Source organism: Lupinus angustifolius, chromosome LG03 (genome assembly GCF_001865875.1).
Source record: "Lupinus angustifolius cultivar Tanjil chromosome LG03, LupAngTanjil_v1.0, whole genome shotgun sequence".
Taxonomy (NCBI): Eukaryota; Viridiplantae; Streptophyta; class Magnoliopsida; order Fabales; family Fabaceae; genus Lupinus; species Lupinus angustifolius.
Genome location: NC_032011.1, coordinates 16959176 through 16973483, shown reverse-complemented (window position 1 = coordinate 16973483; position 14308 = coordinate 16959176). Strand labels below are relative to the sequence as shown.

Here is a 14308-nt window from a genome sequence, read left to right as displayed (position 1 = left end):
ATGAGAATGCAACTTGACCATAGTTGAATCTGGAAGTTTTGATGAAGCATCAAGGAAAGAAGTATGGGTCAAGGCAATGGAAGAAGAGATAAAGATGATCGAGAAAAACAACACGTGGGAGCTAGTAGATTGTCCAAAAGATAAAGACATCATTGGAGTAAAATGGGTGTATAAAACAAAGCTTAATCCTGATGGCACTATACAGAAGCACAAGATTAGTAGCCAAGGGCTACTCTCAACAACCAGGAATCGACTATAATGAGACATTTGCTCCAGTTGCTCGTCTAGATACTATAAGAGCTCTAATAGCTCTTGCAGCAAAAAGAGGATGGAGCATTTACCAGCTAGATGTCAAGTCTGCATTCCTCAATGAAGTACTTCAAGAAGAGATCTATGTGGAGCAACCAGAAGGGTTCATGAGCAAGGGAAACGAAAACAAAGTGCTACGATTGTAGAAGGCTCTATATGGCTTGAAGCTTGCTCCTTGAGCATGGTACAGTAGAATTGACCAGTACTTCGTCGATAAAGGATTCAGGAGGGGTACGAGTGAGCCTACACTATACTTTAATAGTTTCCTTGTACAGATGATCTTATATACACTGGAAACAATATAAAGATGATAATAGAGTTCAAAGAAGACATGATGAAGACATTCGAGATGACAGACCTAGGCTTAATGCACTATTTCCTTGGAATTGAGATAAATCAAAGAAAAGAAGGTATATTCATCTCACAGAAGAAATACACAAAAGAACTACTAAAGAAGTTTTAGATATATGAATGCAAACCAGTTGCTACTCCACTCGTGACTAATGAGAAGCTATAAAAGGACGATGAATCTCCACAGACAGATGCATCTCTCTACAGGAGTTTGATCGAGAGTCTTCTATATCTCACTGCCACAAGACCAGATATCATGTATGCTACAAGTCTTCTATCAAGATTCATGCAAAGCCCAAGTCAAATTCACTTTGGAGTTGGAAAAGGGATTCTTAGATACTTACAAGAAAAAAAAGCGTTCGGTATATGGTATGAGACCAACACCAACTCAACATTGCACGGCTACACTAACAGTGATTGGGAAGGTTCGATGGATGACATGAAGAGCACATCAAGTTATGCCTTCTCACTTGGACCAAGAATACTCTTTTGGGCATCTAAGAAGCAAGCAATCATTGTACAATAAACAACAGAAGCTGAGTACCTAGTAGTTGCAGAGACGACTAACCAAGCTATATGGCTTCGACGAATGCTCAGTGACATGGGAGATCAAGAGACAGAGCCTACGACTATCTACTGTGACAGCAAATCGGCGATAGCGATAACAAAGAATCCAGTCTATCACAATAGGACAAAACATATTGCCATTAAATATCATGTTGTTAGAGAAACAAGTGAGAACAAAGAAACAATGCTCGAGTATTGCAAGACCGAAGATCAAATTGCAGACATATTCGCCAAGGCATTACCAAGATCGAAGTTCGAGCAACTATGATCGTTACTAGGAGTCATAAAAAATTGCATCAAGGACGAGTGTTAGAAGGTGCTGCAATTTACTAGAAGCAACTAGAAGGTGCTGCAATTTAATAGAAGCAACTAGAAGATTTAGAAATAGACTAAGATCTTTATGTCATTCATATGTGCTTCTAGAATAATGTAGAGTAATGAGGAAGCTATGGCAATGCTAGGCTATAAATAGGCATTTGACATTTCACATGGGGATGAAAAAAAGAAACCAAGTATCCAAGCTAAAGAGTTCTCCATTGCATTTATCCTCTCCATCTTTTCTAAGTGCCTGAAAGCGACTATATTTATAAATCTGATTTTTACACTTTGTTACTTCAATTATACTTCTAAAAATTTTAATAGTTATAAACACTTGCGTAGGTACCTAGAAAAAGGACTGCACGCATAGAGAAAACATGATAACCACTAATATATAGTTAAATATATTATATATATAGGCTCAAGCCCATATATAAAGATATATATTTTTAAATTGAATTTTATCTTGTTTAATTTGTGGATTTTTTAAATACTCCAATAACATAGGGTCATAGGAGTGTGAATTAAATAAAGAGGTACACTTCAAAGTTTATCAGTAGAAAAACCAACTGTCATCAGTTACTTTTCTGCTATTAATATTGTGATTTATGAACAAAACATTAGCATAAGATATTAATCAAGAAAAGAATGGCAAATGGCAATGGCAATGGCAATGGCATTTTAACGCATGTAAATGATCAATTTGTAGAAAAAATGAAATCAATTTATTAATAAGAATAATTTATATATATATATACTAAGAAACCCCAACGATGTAATGGGCACCTGAAAAAGTTTATAAATACTTTATTTATGCTCATAAGAATAATTTATTTCAATAAGAGAAAGTTATCAAACTAGTGTAGGATTTTCCTATAAAACTTAAAAAATTTATTAGAACAAGCTTATAGATAAACTCTTTTTAGGTTAAGAAAATAGTTTACAACTTCATGAAAACAAACCTTATCTTCTAGTTTATTAAAAAAATATTGAATAAACAATAAATTACGTTATATTAATCCATTCTTAGACAGATAAACAAGAACACATAATGTAGAGAGGTAGATAAGGAAAAAACCAAAATTTTCAACAGATTTAGCCACCCAATGATTCCAAAACAAATGGGTAAGAAACAGAAAACCCCTTTATGAGTTATTTTTTCAACGTCAATTTTCCCTCTTGTAGACACATTCTTCCTTGTCATAACACAATCAACAGAAGCAGTAGCAGCAACTGCATCAGTTGTTGTGAACCCAATTCCTGGGCCACACCAAACATCTTGAAAATCCACAAAACCAGGTGAATTACTAGAACCTTATGGAATAACAACAACATTACTGTTCCTAATTTTATGCTTATTTTTTCTTCCTTTCTTTTTCTTCTTCTTTCCTTCCCAATCAGCGGAGCTTAGAATCACCGTCGCCACCGACACCCGTTGAGATGCGCCGGCGGTGCAGCCCAAGCTCCTGAAGGTTGATGCAGCAGAAAAGTTTTCTTTTTTCTTAGTATGGTGGCGGTTGGTGGTTTCATTGTTGTTGTTAGAGAAAGTGTTGCTGAAGAGAGAGGAAATGGTGGACTTGCAAGTTGTGGATTGGGTTATTGAAAGGATTTGTGGGTTTTGATCTGTTTCTGTAATGTGGATTTGGTTTCAGGGTTTTCTCCATTTCATGTATTCTTCCACTGTTATTTTTTCTGTTACAACGTGCATGTTAAGAAAGAGTGTGTTTTGAAGTGTTAGAGGGATTTTGTGAAGAAAGAAATGATGGAATACACTATGGTCGGACTTGGGATTGTGCGGGAACTATTTTATTTTTGATTGATTATTTATTACTTATTTGGTCCTCAAATAATGATATTTTTTAATTTGCGTGGTGCACTTTTCTCTTAGGAGGGATTCATTAATAGCAACACAATGACAAACAATATATTTATTTTTATTTAAATTTTATATATTATTTTATAATTTATTATATTTTTCTATAAAATAAGAACAACATTTACTTTTTTTCGCGCAATGACCAATATTATTCTTATTCTTAGTTGAGTCATAAATCATCTACATTTTTTCTATAACATCTACATGTCTCCTCACTTTCCTTTGGTTAAGAGCAACCAAGAACTATTCTTATTTAAGACTAAAAGTCAGAAAATAAAAACAACATAATAGAAAATAAAATAAAAATATTCTTATTTCATTAACAACGTGATTATTCTTATTGTTGAAACTTTGATTTGCTTCAGATCCCTAAATCCATGACTAGAATTTGCTTAATTTTGTGCTTTTTAAGTAAACAAATACAACTATATATTATTGTAAATCATATATCAAACCCATAAACCTATCAATTAATAAAATTAAATATTTTTTATTTTTTATTTTTCCTTCATTATTATTTGTTTGAGACATTTTAAGATATATTTCGGACACAATATCCTTGTCTACTTAACAAAGGCAAAAGTAAAAGTGCAAAATCCTTTCTATACTTTCTCCTCTCATTGTGAAGGAAGTAGTCTAATTTAATCACATATATACTTCACAGAAACTGTTTTCCTATAATTTATGCTATAGAAGTCTGACTAGTACACGGTACTAATCAGTGTATTATTCTTGTAAAATTCCTCCCTATAAATGTTATTGATATTACATAATGTAAGTCTTGCATTTTTTATAGTTAATATTTTTTTTATCTTCAGTATTAGAAAATGATATAAAGGAGGAAGTTGCAGAAAATATAACAAACCTCTTCAACTTATATTAGATGAATAATATAAGTAATTTTATGTTTTTATCATGAACCAAAACCTAAACCCTGTAGCATTAAAAAATCAGAATGTTTGTTCTTGAACTTTGACATAAGAAGAAAAGTATGAACAACAAAGGGATAAAGACAAATTCATCTTTCTATTTTGTGTATATTAAATAATTCTGATTGTTTTACAAAGAAGAACGGAACCACTTCTTATACTAAGTAAGGAAAGAAAGCTAAGAACTAGTTTCCTAAAACAACAAGACCCAAAACAGAAAAGAAAAACTGAAAAACAGAATAACTACCAACCTAAAATAGAAACTTCCAATTTCTAACTAACAAACTAATAACTTCATAAACTTCTTTCCCCTAACACCCCCCTCAAGTTGGGCGATGTATGTCACAAAGACCGAACTTGAGAATGAAATTTTGGAAGGACTTCTTATGCAAAGGCTTGGTAAAAACATCTGCCAATTGAGTACAAGATGGAACAAGTAGCAACTTGATGAGACCCCTCTGAATCTTTTCCCTTACCACATGGCAATCAATCTCTATGTGTTTGGTCCTTTCATGGAAAACTGGATTATGAGCAAGATAAATGGCTGACTTGTTATCACAATACACAAATGTAGGAGTAGGCCAAGAGAGTTGTAGATCAGAAAAGAGATAATGCAACCACTGAATTTCACAAGACAAGCTTCCTAAAGCTCTATATTCTGCCTCTGATGATGATCTACTCACTGTATTTTGTTTCTTGGTTTTCCAAGAGATGAGAGATGAACCGAGGAAGACACAAAATCCAGTGAGAGATTTCCTGGTGTCCAAACAAGATGCCCAATCTGAGTCAGAGAAAGCACACAGGGTGAGAGAAGAATTGGCAGAGAAAAACAAGCCTTGTGCAGGGGAATTTTTCAAGTAGTGCAATACCCTCAAGGCTACCTTGTAGTGAGAACCCATGGGTATAGACATGTACAAACTGAGCTCCTGAACGACATATGATATATCAGGCCTTGAGATTGTGAGATATAGCAATCTACCCACCAATCTTCTGTAACAAAACACATCAGGAAATGGTTGACCTTGCTCAAGTTGAAGCTTGACAGAAGGGTCGAAAGGAGTTTGAACAGCCTTGCCACCTAGACAACTAGTATCCTCAAGTAAATTCAAGGTGTACTTCCTTTGATTCAAATGAATTCCAGACTTGGATCTTGCTATCTCTAGTCCTATGAAATACCTTAAGGTACCAAGATCCTTGATTTTGAATGAACTATCCAACACATCTTTCACATATTGTATCTCCCTAAGGTCATTACCTGTTAATACCAGATCATCAACATACACCAAAATTGCTATGAATGAATTAGGTTTGGACTTAGTAAATAGAGCCTGATCAACAACTACGTGTATAAAACTAAGAGACACTAGCTTATTGGACAAAGTTGTATGCCATTCTCTGCTTGGGTGTTTGAGACCATACAAGGACTTGTTGAGCTTACAAACCAAGGAAGGATTAGCTAAAGAAAGTCCAGGAGAAGGAGTCATATATACCTCTTCATGCAACTCACCATGTAGGAAAGCATTATTCACATCTAATTATTCTAGAAACCAATTATTGACAGAAGCAAGGGCAAACACTACCCTAACAGTTGTTATTTTCACTACAGGGGAAAAAGTATCAAAGTAGTCCACTCCTTTCAATTGAGTGTAGCCCTTTGCTACCAACCTTGCCTTATACCCTTATATGGATCCATCAGCCAGGTATTTCACCTTGTAAACCCACTTACACCCTATGGTAGTCTTGTCATCAGGAAGAGGCATTAAGGACCATGTTTCATTTTGCTCTAGAGCCTGCAATTCCTTATTCATAGCTTCTACCCAGCAAGGTTCAGAAGATGCTTGCTTATAAGTGGCAGGTTCTTGCATAGTAGTGATTGCCAAACAAAAACTTTTGTATCGACTAGAGCAATTGGAATAACTCAAAACATTAGACAGATGATGAGCAATACCTGAGCATGATAAGATTGAGCTAGTAGTGCCTTTAGCAAGATTGCAATGATAATCATGCAAATGAGTAGGGGTTTCCGAATCCTAACAGATTTTCTAAGAGGAGTGTATATGGAAATCTCAAGAGTAGATGAAATAGGAAGACCAATAGAAGTTGGAGGACCATCACTAGACTCTGAAGTACTAACAACATTGAACATATCTTCTAACAAGGGAGAATCAAGGTTATCTATGTATGTAGGCTTGACTATAGACTCAGAATTAGTAGATATAGGTTGCATCTTGTGTTGAACAGAGTGAAAAGGAAAGGAACTTTCATAGAAAATAACATCTCTGGAAACAAAACCTCATGAGATTCCAAGTCATACAAGATATATCCCTTAGTGCCTTCTCTATACCCAAGAAAAACATACTTTCTTGCTCTTTGCTAAAATTTGGTTCTATGTGCTTAGATAGAAGAAGCAAAACTTAAGCAGCCAAACACCTTCAGGTGATCTAGGGAAGGAAGTTCATGGAATAAGACTTGATAGAGACTTTTATTTTTGACCAGAGGGCTAGGCAACCTATTGATAATGTGAACAACTTGATTTATAGTAAAATTCCATAGTTTGGGAGGTATATTAGACTGAAAATAAAGGGCTCTAGTTATGTTGAGGATGTGTTGGTGCTTTCTCTCTATACCCCATTTTGTTGAGGTGTTTCAATGCAACTTCTTTGATGAATGATTCCTTTATCAACTAGGTAATCATGCATAATTTTTTTTACCCCATTGTCACTTTTAAGGCATTTTATTTTGCTGTTGATTTGAGTTTCTAAGAAGGAAATAAATCTAACAAGTTGTTGTCTTGTGTCTCCCTTTGTTTTCATCTACACTACCCAAGTAAATCGAGTATAATCATCAACCAAGGTTAAAAAATACCTATGTCCAAACATAGAAGACACTGAATATGGACCCCATATATTAGCATGAAGAATCTTAAAAGGCTTAAAATAATGAGTAAGGGTATTATTGAAAGGTAATCTCTTATGTTTTGACAAATGACATACATCAGAGGGATTTGAATCTTTGTTACAAACAGAAATACAAGGAAATTGTAAAGAAAGAAGCTTCATTACATTTTGAGATAAATGACCAAATCTAAGATGCCAAGTAGATGCATCAACTTTTCTATTTCTATTAGTATGGACAAAGTGACTTTGGGATTGGGGAACATTTATCACAAACAATCCTTGCTCAAGCTTAGCTGAACCAATCATCCTCCTTGAAGTACTCTGCACAATTAGACAAGATTTCTCACAAAAATTATATCATAGTGCAAATCTTGGTTTAACTTGTTAACAGAAATTTAAGTTAACTTGAAATTGAGGCACATATAACACATCTAGCGGAGTAAGAGTGTTAGTCAATTTAATTATGCCAGAGATAGATGTAGTAACTTGGTGTCCATTTGGTAAGGTGATCATTATATGTTATATTCTCCTTTGAACACTCATGTTCCTTAGGTCACAAGTAATATGATTTGTTGCACCGGTGTATAGCAACCATTGTGAATAAGTATTACCTGAGGATGAAGGAGGGATAGTGGTATTCACAACTGAGTTTGCTGCATGAATTTCCCCTGTCTTGGATTGGTTGAGAAGATCCAAAATGCTCTTCACCTGATCTTCAGTAAAAGGTTGGGCAAGATTATGTGCTTGTTCAGGAAGAGTATCATCTTGATAGGCTTGAACAACATCTTCCACTTGTTCTAGATTATCCAAAGGAAACCTAGATGCCAGATTTGCCATCCTAGTTGGCTTGTTGAATTGATAACCTGGTGGATAACCATGTTTGAGAAAACAAGTTTCCACAATATGATTGGTCCTTTGACAGTATGTATAAAATCTGTTTGTCTGACCTCTTCCTCCCATACTCCCCTTGCTTGATCTTCCTCTATTAAACTAATTTCCTCTTCCTCTAAAAGATTGTGGCACACCATTGTGATTACCATTCCTAGGTTAATATGAATTAATTGCCATAAATCTTGGATCCAAGTCCCCAATGTTGACTACAGTGCTATCCATTTGTCTCTCTTGTTGCATTAACATAGAAAAGACTTTGCTGATTATAGGAAGATGATCAATTAGCATGATTTGAGAATGTACCTGAGCATATTGCTCATTCAGGCCCTTTAGGAATCTGATCACGAAATCTTGTTCCCTCTGCATCTTGACAACTTGAATCACACCACATATGCATGGATTATGACACTTACATAAGGCTATAGGTCTAAAGTTATCAATTTCTTCTCAAATGGCCTTCAATTGGGTGTAAAATTCTGATACAGTGAGATTCCCTTGGTTAATGCGATGGAATTCTTCCTACAACTCTATTATTCTGAAGACATCTACTTGTGAGTACCTGTCTTGAAGATCTTGCCACATATCTGAGGCATAATCGATCCAAATAATGGATTTGACTATGGATTCTTCAACAGAACGTTGAATCCATGACAAACCATAGTATTACATCTTATCCAATATCCATAGAGAGAATCATCTAGAAGAGGTTGTGAAAGGGATCTATTAATGAAATTGATATTGTTCTTGGATTGTAGGGCCAACTTCATGGCTCTTGCCCATGAATGGTAGTTCTTACCATTCAGTAATGGTGCAACGAATATGAGAGGGGGATTTTCATTAGAATGAAGGAATAAAGGATTTGAGGGATTGGAAGCAAAATCAATTATGCTCTGATTGACCATAATTGTTGAGAAAAGAAAGAGAGTATTATCGCAGAGAATGTGGAAGAAAAAGTGAAGGAGGAAGAGAGAAAGTAGAAGACGAACTAGAGCAAGTAAGCTTTGATACCATCTTGAACTTTGACAGAAGAAGAAAAGTATGAACAACAAATGGATAAAGAGAAATTCGTCTCTCTGTTTTGTGTATATTGAATAATTCTAATTGCTTTACAAAGAAGAATGGAACCCCTTCTTATACTAAGTAAGGAAAGAAAGCTAAGAACCAGTTTCCCAAAACAACAAGAACCAAAACAGAAAAAAAAACTGAAAAACAGAATAACTACCAGCCTAAAATAGAAACTTCCAATTTCTAACTAACCAACTAATAAATCAACTAATAACTTTAGAAAATTCTTTCCTCTAACATTTGTCCCTTATAATTTTTGGGCAACATTAAAAAGGTTCCACCTCATACACAATTCACAAAGTCGAAATGTCCAAACCATGATGTATCAATATTTGGGATTATAGACAACAACATTTACTTACCAACCCTGTTATACCATGATGTATCTTCTTGTGTAATTTCATGCAGATCAGTGTTATATTCTTCTTTATATGGCGTTAATTCTCAAGGTCAAATACATGGTTAGAAATGACATGAGATTACAACCACTTTCTTCTTTCCTGTCAAAATATGAAGATTATGGCAAACCAAAGTTGAATCAAGACAGTTGCACCAAGACTGATTAAGATGAGCAAGTTCAGAATTGGACCAAGTCTAACCAAGAGGGCACCAACTTCACAAATCATGACCGTGAAAATATGACCAAGTTGGCTAATGAGCCTAGTCCCGCACTTCACTTAGGCATTTCATCAAACATTGTTTTTGTTGCACCTAATTTACTTCTACGTCAAGCAACCGTGGAATCACGTGATTAAATTGTTTTTGATTTGTTGTATTTGAAGTTTATTTGTTTGTTAATCAGTTAGTTATGTTAGTTGAGGGTTAGTTTTAGGAGGGTGGTACTTTTTCACCAATTTTCTATATATATTGTAATCTTTCACATTATTGAGTAGTAATGAGAAGTATAATTCATCTTGTTTCATTCTTTCTACTCAATACTCTCTTTAATCCTTTATTCACGTTCTGCATCAATTCTTTCTCACATGGGTTACCAAGTTCTAAAATGATGTCAGAGCATCAATTGATACTCTGTTGCGCGTATACACTTTTATATCTTCTGCCTTACTATTCCTATCTGTCAATCACTCTTCTTCATCTAATTCAGAATGCCCAACACAATAGTTGTCGTAAATCCCATCACTGACACATTCAGTCCATATTACTTACACCCTAATGAGAGTCCATGATGCAACTTGATAAAGGAACACCTAACAACAACAAATTATCACTCATCGTCTAGGGACATCTTGATGACACTCAAGACGAAAAACAAACTACAATTTGTGGATGGAAGCTTGCCTAAAGCAAATCTTGAAGATCCCAACTTTGGAGCTTGGGATAGATGTAACACCTTAGTAATGTCTTGGATCAACCACTCACTGGATCACTCCATTTTACAAAGTGTCCTCTAGCTTGCAATTGTCTATAATATATGGAAGGACCTTAAAGAGAGGTATTACCAAGGTGATATATTTCGTATATGTGATTTGCAAGAACAATTATATATTGTTAGGCAAGGAAGCCGATCTATAAATAAATACTATACTCACTTAAATGGTCTTTGGTAAGAATTGGATAACTTTAGGCCACTCACCCTCATGCACTTGCAAAAGCAAATCATATAGGGAAGAAGGCTATGTAATCATATTTCTAAAGGGACTTAATGAGCAATATTCAGGTGTAAGATCTTAGATAATGCTCATGGATCCCCTTCATTTATATTATGTTTTCTGAAAAGTCAATGATGAATATATATATAAATGGTAGATGATACAATAACAATATATAAAACTTTTATATTATTAGTACATACATCTTTTTTTTTTATAAAATTAATTAACTTCTATTTGTAGTGGTTGACTATTCTGCCTAGTTATTATAGAATGTCCATATTGATGAGTGATATTTTCCATACCTTAGAGCATCTCTAATGACAAACAAATTTATCATTCTTATTTGGATCTCACACATTATTTGATAATTTATTACAACTCCCCATAAAATAAGAACAACATCTACTTTTTTCTCACAATAACAAACATCATTCTTATTCTTGTTTGGGTCCCGCAATATTTACCTTTTCCCCACAACATCTACATATCTCCTTACTTTTCTTTGGTTAAGAAAAACCAAGAGTTGTTCTTATTTAAGAATAAAAGTCACGAAATAAGAACGACATAGTGGAGAATAGAGTAAGAATGTTCTTATTCCGTTAAGAACAACTTTAAGAACAACCATTGTGGTTGCTTAGATATCATATGGTGTTATTTTTTTGGAAGAGAAATGACATATTCTCATATCAATAGAAATAGTGACATAATAATATTTTAAATCAATTATTAATAAATAAAGTATCACATTCCATAATACATTTTACTTTCTTTTTATGATGTTGGGGATTTAGAACAATATATGATGTTCCAAAACATATCTCATAAAAATAAAAACATGTCACGTCATTTAAAAAAATTAATTAATCAATCATTATTTTTTTCCTGTTTTTACTTTAATCTCATTAGTACGAGATTTGAGACTTGTTTTAGGACATCAGTTTCTTGTTGATAGATTTATAGAGAAAATATCATTTTCGTTTTTGGATTTAGTCTCTGTCAATATTTTAATATTTAAATATGTCAATCATTAGTCACACATCAAACAAAAATTTGACTATTATCCTCCTCACCTCTCCACCATATGCAACCATCTCCTTGTAGATGTATGTCAAATATTCCATTTTCATGTGCATTCATTTCACCTTCTTGTTTTGCTATCTCCACTTTTATGCGTATTATGTTTCAATACTATGTTGTGATAAAATAGTAAAATGGTAACTCCTTAGCTTCCATCTATGTATGAGATCAAACAATTGATTTGAGGACTTGGGTCTATCTCAATATGACAGAAGTGGAGCAAGTTCTGTTTTTCAACCAGGTATTATACTTTCTTTTACTATTTCAACAAATCTTACTTAAATTCTATTAGTCTTTTAGTATTTCTTTTACTATTGTCATTCTCTCTTTATAGTTGTGTTACCTTGCAATAAGAGTGCATGATGCTATTTATTTTTTGTTTTCGTATATGTATATTATTATTTATTTTTTAATATGTTTTGGGTTAAAATAATTAAATATTCTAAAACATACATTTTACTTAGCATTGACAATTAGGGAGGCCCTGCCCGCGCTGTCTATGTCCACACAATGCCCACCAAAACATGGGCAGGGCGGGCTTGCGGGCCACCCTAAATTAAAAAAATGCTAAAAATGACATAGTACTTTAGATTACATTGATACAAAGTGTGACAGTAAGATTAAAAACACAAAACATAACATATTGTTTTACATAAACCGAACATGCATTTAATTGATAAGATATTATATTTTGAAAAATTATTATATGCACTCAAGTAGGGAGAACATGAATTACTTTTGCCATACTTGACCCATCATTTTTCTTATTTTTGTGTTCATTGATGCCCATGGGCCGCCCTGCCCGCCCATTTGAAATGCCCATGAGCAAAAATGGCATGTTGGACATGCATTTTTTAAATATTTTTTTTATACTTAAATATGTGATTATTTAAAATGTTAACAAAACGATAGCAAGTAGGATCCTTTCTCATTGAATGACAAGTGATAATTAATGAACATTAGTACTGCTTCTTCCATCTCTTGAGGTCGAGAACACGATTCGCGACAAATGTTACTTATTATCTCTTAATTTCTACTCTATTCAATAATAAAAATAAAATATTTATAATAATGAGTATTAAATGGTTAATAATCAATAATAAAATTAATGTCTTTTACTAATGCATAATAAATGATGAATCTACAATAACAAAAATACTATCTTTAAAATAACATGTATTAAATAATAAATCATCAATAATAAAAATAATATATTTGTAATAATTAATAATTAATTGAGAATAATAAATAATTAATAAAAATACTTTTATTGTGGTAGATTAATTAAAAATACCTAATCAAATAAATAAAAATAATTTATTATTCATATATTTGATTAAACATTCATTATTAATTAATTATAATGGGAAATGTATTTATTAATTATTGATGATTCCCAATTAATTACTCATTATTGGAAGATAATAATTTTATTATCAACTATTTACCTTTTGTGGCTCATTATTATAAAGATATTATGTATGTTTGGTTGACTTTCCCTTTATTACTCATTGTTGCAAATAATATTTTATTATTGATAATTTACCATTTATTACTTATTATTAAAAATATTAATAAGTAATAGTAATAATAAGTAATAGTATTAAGTATTAACTATTGAATTTTATTATTTTTATTCAATAATTAATATTAATTATTACAAATTATTTTTAATATTGATGATTAACCATTTATTACTCATTATTAAAAATATATTATCTTTATTATTAATGATTCATTATTTATTACTCATTAGTAAAAATATTATCTTTTATTTTAAATAAGAAATATTAAGAGAAAAGAGACAACATCGTCGTGATCCGTCTACCAGATCTTTGGAGATCGAAGAAATAATACTAATGTTCGCCACCACGTCTTACTCAAGGAAAGAAAAATGTATAATGGTAGTTGTTGCCATCCACTTAACCACTCAAGAATGTGTTAGACCAACATCTTGACTCATTTTTAGTAGGTTAGTTTTTTAAAGTATTTATATATAGTATTGTTACAATGTCGATGAAGAGCAACAAATTTTCAAGATGAACAAACATGTAAGTTGAATAATTTTATACTATTGTGGATAATAAGAATGACCAAATTTTATATGAGTATGTGTGTAGTGAGAATAACCAAATTAAATGAGAGTGAGAATGATAAATCTTAGTTTATGGATTAAAATCAAAGGTTGAGATTAGATTACTAATTTTAATCTTCACATGTCTCTCTTGCAACTCCAAATGAATTTCACCTTCATATACTCTTCTAAGTCCAAGTGCACACCCAACTAATAATGCCTCAATTCATGTTCTTATATCTATCTCTTCACGCTTTTAGTATTTCTTCATTGCGGTAATTGGTTGCATAATTATAATTTTATAATAATAGCTAGAGAAGTAAAATATAGGAAAATAGAGT

At 32.7% G+C, this 14308-nt stretch overlaps 1 pseudogene; it reads right to left on the bottom strand.

Annotated features, from left to right (window-relative positions):
• Positions 2010–3264, bottom strand: LOC109343553 (annotated as a pseudogene).